Below are 7,965 nucleotides of genomic sequence, written 5' to 3'. Positions count from 1 at the left end.
CTTAAGTTATTTGAAAAATACAAGGATGTTTTTGCATGGACCTATTCTAATCTAAAAAATTATGATACATCATTGATACAACATAAGATTCCTTTAAAACTAGAAGCAAAATCTTGTCAACAAAAAAACTTAGGAAGATTAATCCAACACTTCTACCAATTGTAGAAATGGAAATTAAGAAAATGCTAGATGCCCAAATTATTCTCCCTCTTAGATACTCTAATTGGGTTGCTAATTTAGTTCCTATTAGAAAGAAGAATGGGGAAATCAAACTTCATGTGGACTTTAGGAATTTGAATAAAGCATCATTAAAAGATAATTACCCTTTACCCAAAATGGATCAGTTACTTCAGATGGTTTCAGGAGCAAAAAGACTTTCCATGCTTGATGGTTTTTTAGGTTATAATCAAATAAATGTTGACCCAACAGATAGAGAGAAGACAAATTTTACTACACCCTAGGGTACATTTATGTATCCTAGAATGTCCTTTGGCTTGTCCAATGTTGGAGAAACTTTTCAAAGAGCTACGGACCTAGCTTTTGTGGGACATGTAAACAAATTTGTAGTCATTTATCTTGATGACATAACTGTTTTTTCTAATTTTGATAAGAAACATCTAAAGCACTTGATGAAGGTGTTGGAATTATGATACAAGTATTGTCCTTGATGGCAACTCTACAGGTCAACTCAGTTTTGATAAGAGGCTAACAGGAATATTCAAAGGCAATAGGGCAGTGGTACAAAGGATCAGGAAGATGGAACTAAGGTCTATTGATCAGAATAAAGAAGTTGAAGGAAGAAGATGATGTAAGAGTAGTTTAAGAGATACATGCAGGTTCACTTAGTCCAAGCAGTGTATACACGCAGGTACTTAGAACAGAAATAGTGTATAACGTACACACACACTCCCACAGAAGGAAAAGCGCGTACATGTTGAAAACCATGGTTTTGGTCCGAGGTATTTGGTCTAAGGTATCTTTGGACCATGATATTGACCCTAGGTATTTAGTACGAGGTATTCAGTTTGTGGTATTTGATCCAAGGTATTGGTCCTATTGTACCTCTGAGATAGTAGTAGGTCAACTACCAATGCCAGAGCATCTAAAATAATTGTTTTGGGGTTTTTGGTTTAAGTTTTTTGGAAGACCAATGAATGAAGACCGATGTAGAATTAAAGTAATTAATCCTTTGGGTTATATTAATACATCAGTAAAGGGCTACTATAAAGCATTACACAATGATATAGATCAAAAATAGTGGTGAGTAGAAGATAGCAAAAAATATGATTATCATAGTTTCCAGACTGTAAAACAAAACAATCATAAGTTGGAAAACTTTCTAAACTATGTTCCAAAGGTTCAAGGCAGTATACTTAATACTTACACAAGATGTTGATGATTTATTGATTAGAGGGGATTAGCTAAATAGACAGTTCATTAATCCATTCTCTCAATAGATGATCACTTCAGGAGCTTATAGGAATAAATTCAGACACAATTCATCCTACCTAGATATCTCTATAAGTCATAAGCATATGAAGAAAAACACAATGATTGATAACTGGAAAAACTTACAAGGATAACACAAAACTGTGTAAAACCAGATTCAGAATCCTCTGCTTTGTATTAAGGTTCCAGAAATACTGAGTACATCAAGTGTCTGCAAAATCTTCCTTCAAAGGTGGCTTTCAGGTTCAAAGTAGTATTAATTGTCAAGACTTTACAAGTAATGAACTAGTGAATCTTGAACTCTGAACCTATAAAATCTTGAGAAGGAAGTTATCTATATAATAATAAACTTAAGAAATATCCTAAAACTGATTAAGATTTATTCTGGGAAAGGAAAAGATCTTCATGCAAGAAGATAGGGGCAGCTATTGAACTACTTCTTGCTGTCCCTTTTATTCAGGTTGTGCTGGCTTTGTTTGTCTAATATTTTGCCCTTTAAGATGCTAGATTGTTTGAATCCTTTGTGCTAGTTGATTGCCTTCATTTGATCTTTCATCTGATATTCTTTAAACTTTGTAAATCTCCTTTAACCCTGCTGAGAAACTTTTACTGTTTCTTTTTACCTTTACAATGCATTTGAGGTTTTTGCTGTGTTTTTCAATAGTAAATTTATGTTACAGGTAAAGTAAATTAATATGGTATTCATATTTATCTTCTGACTATATACGTGCTTTTTTCTCTCTAAGCCTGGAACACTGAGTCTTTACCTGCAAAACCCAAAAACTGTTAAGAAAAACAAGGGTGACAGAAGGTCTTGAATGGCTTTATAGAGCTTGAAAGGACATTGGAAGGAGTCCATAGCATATTGGAGGGTCAAATGATGGTTTTAGTGGTCGCAGAGGCATATGGAAGGTTTACTATGAAAAACAGGTGAAAACAGAGCAAAATGGTCATTTTGGCGTTTAAACAGGAAAAACTGTTTTCCATTTAAATTATGGTGTGACAATGAACAGTGACTATTTTGTCATTTTGCGGAAGGCGGTTTTCATCGCACCGCATATGAAATGTGGGTGGTTTTGGGAAGGGTTACCCGAGATGATCTGAGCTTGACACGTAGCAAAGGAGGACAGTGAAATACCACTTTTTGGGTGGGTAATGCTTGTACAGAGAGCATACCCGAAATCACTGAGGGCCGTTGGATCTGAATGCATTAGATCGGACGGTGGTGGAGTGAAGGAGAAGTACGAAGGGTACGAATGATTAAATATGGTGGAAATGGCTTTATTATGTGTTAAAACCCAGATTAGCGGTGAAATGGAGGTTTAGTGGTTAAACAAAGGTTTAAGTCAATTCTTCATTTAAATCATAAAAAATGATTTAACAAAGAAATTCTTTGCAAAACACATATAGCGGATTTGAAATTTTATGAATGCGGGTATATAATGATATCAGGTCCGGGCTAATCGCATATCGCAATCGCAGTTTAGCGGGGGATGACCCATCGCAAAGGAATGCGATAGGCACTGGACGCGACGTGGGAATAAACAATATATGATATGTGATCGGGTGCGGGTCCCAATCGCAATCGGAGATCACAACTGGCGGAGGTTTATGCTATTAGCGGGACTTGCGATGAGGGGCGGATGTGATATGGGTATAAATTATAATATATATTTGGTCGGGTCTGGGCCCATCGTTGATCACATATCGCAATCGGGGAAGAGTGTATTCATATGAAAGGCTTGCGATGCAACAATGTTGCGATGTGATATGAAAATACATAGTTTTATTATAAAACTAAGGTTTTCGGGATATTTTATTAAAGGAGTTAATAATATATGGGAAAGGGATTTTAGGGGTTTAATACTATAGTTAATGTTAATATGAAAAATGAGCGGAAAAAGGGGAAATATATGCAAAAAGGGGATTTATAGGCGGAAAAGGGATTATATAAAATATGAGCGGAAAAGGGGAAATACACAAAGTAAAGTGCTTTTTATTTGTTTTTCATATATGCATCAATACTTAGGGAAAACATATTTTTGTGGGTTTTTTTATTAAAAAGGGATTTTATATGGGATTTTCACTTTTCCTAGGCAAAAAGGGTTTTGACCTTAGGAAAAGGGGTTTTTGTGGAAAATGAGTGAATATGAATGTATGAAGGTGGGAAGGGGTAATTAGTGAATATAGGGATGAATGGGGATGAATGGGAAGTTAATTAATCTATGTTGTAGACCTTCTTTTGCTTTGTGTAATTGAATCATGGACATAGAAACATATGGTGAAACATGATAATGTACCTTTAGTCCAATGAATAATCAAACTTCTGCAACCTTTCTCTACTTACCCTTTGCTTATCCTATCATTTTTTCTTCACTTAATGGGTGCATTTAAGCTAGCAAACCCTTTTCCTTTCTTTTTATTTTACAAAAGCAAACTATATAAATCTACCCTTATAACCTCCAAGGGCTTAGATTAAACTGATGAGCACCTTATTATTCTCTACCTAACTACTGATCTGCTAAGATTAAATAGTTTGGCTAGATCTTTATTCTCTAACTATAACATCAAATTTAAAGCATGAAGTAGTCAAGATTAAAATATTTGCCTGTCATGGGTTGTGGCATTTAACACAAGCTACACACAACCATTATTTTACAGAAAAAGAGTAGTGGCATTTGGACTTGCTCACTTTCAGAGTTTATTTGTTTTCTTTTCTTTCTAACCTAACATTTTCTTTTTGCCTTGATTTTTTAGAGCATATACCTAACATTTTCTTTGATATGGACATTATCATCAAAATATTTTCTTTCACTAACATTTTGTTCACTATTGTTATGTCCATATCCTATGTTAACATTTTTTTAAATATTCTATCTTATCAAAACCAAAAAAGTGCTACAACATTGGCTCCAACTGGGGGCTGCTTTCTCTTGTAGAATGCAAAGAACCTGTAGATCCATGTGCCTTCTCCTTGGGCTATGGAGCCCTTGCTGTAAGAAAAATCACACTGACATCTTGAGAAGTAAAGAAAATTGGAGTATTTACAATGAAAGCCATTTCAACTTCTTAGTACTAAATGTAGTGTTTGAGAAACCTTCCATTTATAGGATAAGTGGAATATAGCCCCTCAAGATTCTGCAGCACAAAAGTGTTGTTACCCTTCACTTCAGCAATTGCTAAAGGTCCAAACCATATATTGTCAAATTTTCCATGTTTCCCTTTCTCTTCTCTCCTGGAATCCCATCTTAGAACTAGATGACCTTCCTTAAAGTCCCTTTCCCTGGCTCTTCTATCAAACAGGGTCTTCATCTTATTCTGATATTTCAACAATTTGTATTGAACTTCATCTCTGTTCTCATTAAGTTCAATAATATGATTTATTCTTCTTGAAAAATCATCAGGTTCATCTGTTGAATCCTGTAGGAATTTTTAAAATAGGGAAGGCCAAATTGGTAGGGAAAATTGCATCTTTCCCATAGACTAAATGAAATGGAGATTTGCAAGTTGATCTCTTTGGAGTAATTCTATTTGCCCATACCGCATAGATCAAATGTGAATCCCAACTCTTCTTATGATCAACTAGAGTATTTTTTATTACCTTTACCAGGCTTTTGTTGGATGATTCTGCAAGGCCATTACCTTGAGGGTAGTATGGAGTTGAATGATGTAACAGAATCTGATATTTTTGGCAAAAGTCAATTATTTTAACACTAGAAAAGGTTGTTGCATTATCTGTGACAATTTGAGTTGGGCAACCAAATCTAGATAAGATATTCTCCTCAATAAACTTAATTACTACTGAATTAGTAGAATTTCTGACTAGAATTGCTTCCACCCATTTATTAAAGTAGTCTGTTGTAGTGAGGATCCATCTATGCTGATTACTTGTAGTGGGGTGAATTTCTCCAATAAAACCTAATCCCCATTGAGCAAAAGGTGTTGAAACTATTGATGGAATGAGTGGAAGAGCTGCTAATTTTTGCTTACCAGCAAACATTTGACAAGGAATACAACCTCTGACTTTTGCCCCTACTTGTAAGAACAATGTGGGCCAATAAAATCCTCCCCTCAGAATCTTGTATGCTGTTGCTCTCCAAGCATAATGTCCCCCACAAAATCTTGTATGAAACTGATCAATGATTCCTTCAGTTTCTGATTTTGTTAAACATAATAAAAAAATATTTAGTGGATCTTTCCAGTATAAATTTGCATTTATAATGCAATACTTGACTGATTTCAACTTAAGGGCTTTACAATGGGTTTTGGAGAATGATGTTGGACACTCAAAATGAATCAAGAAATTTACAATATCATGATACCAGTTTGACAACAAGAATTTTTCATCAATGTGTATAGGACTGATCTGCTCTGAAGGTAGAGGTTCTTGTGGATTCTCCCCTTTAAGAGGAAAGGAAGGTTCTTGTGGATTCTCCCCTTCTACAAGGAGAGAAGGTTCTTGTGTATTCTTCCTTTGAGGATGAAGGGAAGGTTCTTGTGGATTCTTCCCTTGAGATTGAATGGAAGGTTCTTGTGTATTCTTCCCTTGTATTTCTAAAACAGAATTGATTCCAAGTACTTTGCAGTTGGATTTAGTTAGAAGCTTGGCTAATCCTTGACCTTTTACTAGCTTGGTAGTCTTGATAGTTAGATCAAACTCCAGAATTTGAGTGATCCATATACCTCTTTTCCCATCAGTGTCTGGTTGAGTTAGGACAATTTTCATAGCACTATTAGGAACATAAGCAGTAATAGGTAAATGTAAGACATACATCCTGAATGACTTCAGGGCTTGAATGAGGGCATAGGATTGCTTCTCAATGATGGCATACTTAAGCTCAACATCTCTCATAACCTTGCTGAAAAAGGCTATGGGTTGGTCATGGGAATCTTCATTTTTTTGTAATAGAACGGCAACAAGGGTTGTTTCAGAGGCAAAATAGAAAATACTAAATGGCTTAGTATAAACAGGGTTGGCTAAGGTGGGAGCTTTAGAGATAGCTTTTTTTATTTGTTCAAATGCATGCCTAGAAGAGGGAGTCCATTTGATTTCGTGGTCCTTTCAGAGCATGTCAGTTATGTCTTTTACAATTTTTGCATAATTTGGAATAAACCTCAAAAAATTGATCTTGCCTAGAAAAGCTTGAATCTCCTTCTTGTTTCTAGGTAAGGTCAATGATTCAATGGAAAATACTCGTTTGGGATCAATTACTACTCCCTCCTTTGAAATAATATGGCACAACAGTTTACCTTCTTTGACAACAAACAAGGACTTCTTAGGGTTCAATGATATTTCAAATTTTCTACATCTCTCAAAAACCTTCATCAAGTGCTTTAGATGTTTCTGATCAGATTTAGAAAAAATAGTTATGTCATCAAGATAAATAACCAAAAATTTATTTACCTGACCCATAAAAGCTATGTCCATAGCTCTCTGGAACGTTTCTCCAGCATTGGTTAAGCCAAATGGCATCCTACTGTACATGAATGTACCCCAGGGTGTAGTAAAGGTTGTCTTTTCTCTATATGTTGTATCAACATTCACCTGATTGTAACTTGAAAAACCATCAAGCATAGAAAGTCTTTGTTCTCCTCAAACCATTTGAAGTAACTGATCCATTTTAGGCAAAGGATAATTATCTTTTAATGATGCTTTGTTCAAATTTCTAAAATCCACACAGAGTCTTATTTATCTGTTTTTCTTTCTAACATGAACTAAATTTTCAACCCAATTAGAATATCTAAGAGGGAAGATGATCTGAGAATCTATCATTTTCTTAATCTACCTTTCTACAGTTGGTAGAAGGGCTGGATTTATCCTTCTAAGTTTCTGTTGATAAGGTTTTTCTTCTGGCTTCAAAGGAATCTTATGTTGTATTAATGAAGTATCATAGGTCTTTATATTGACATAAGTCCAAGCAAAAACATCCTTATAATTTTGTAGTAAATTAAGATATTGAGCTTTGATCTCAGGGTCTAGAGATGTACATATTTTGATGTTTTTGATATCTTCATTAGTTCCAATGTTAATCTCTTCTATGTCATATTCTTAAGAAATGGATTGAGGGTTTCGGAGGACATCATTTTCATCAAACAATTTTTCTAAAGGAATGAGTCCTTTTGGAATAAAATTGTTGGATAATTGAATAATGTCATGATTAGCAATCTGGCTTTTAAAATCTGAAGTATCATTTCCATCTGCATTTTCATTTATTTCAATTCTATCTTCATCAATTTGTAGAAATGAAAAATCATCTATTGCCTGCAGAAATGATTTCAACTGTTCATCATCTTCAAATATTTGCCAATGTTTCAGATTATCTGGGATAGATGGCCTATATTTGACTTGTATCCGATAGAGTACATCAGTATGATCAGGAATTTTAAAAGAGCTAGCATAGACAGCAAAGGCATTTGCATGAATATTCTGATCTCTGGGAATATGAGTCAAATTAAAAGCATCAAAGAAGTTTTCAACTGAATCCCATACTTCATTTTAGTAGGACCTAATTCTAG

Source organism: Pinus tabuliformis, chromosome 9 (assembly GCF_031772625.1).
Source record: "Pinus tabuliformis cultivar Carrire ecotype Pingquan chromosome 9, CPIR1, whole genome shotgun sequence".
In the NCBI taxonomy this organism is placed as follows: Eukaryota; Viridiplantae; Streptophyta; class Pinopsida; order Pinales; family Pinaceae; genus Pinus; species Pinus tabuliformis.
The sequence above is the reverse complement of the archived record's forward strand: the minus strand, read 5'-3'. Positions refer to the sequence as shown.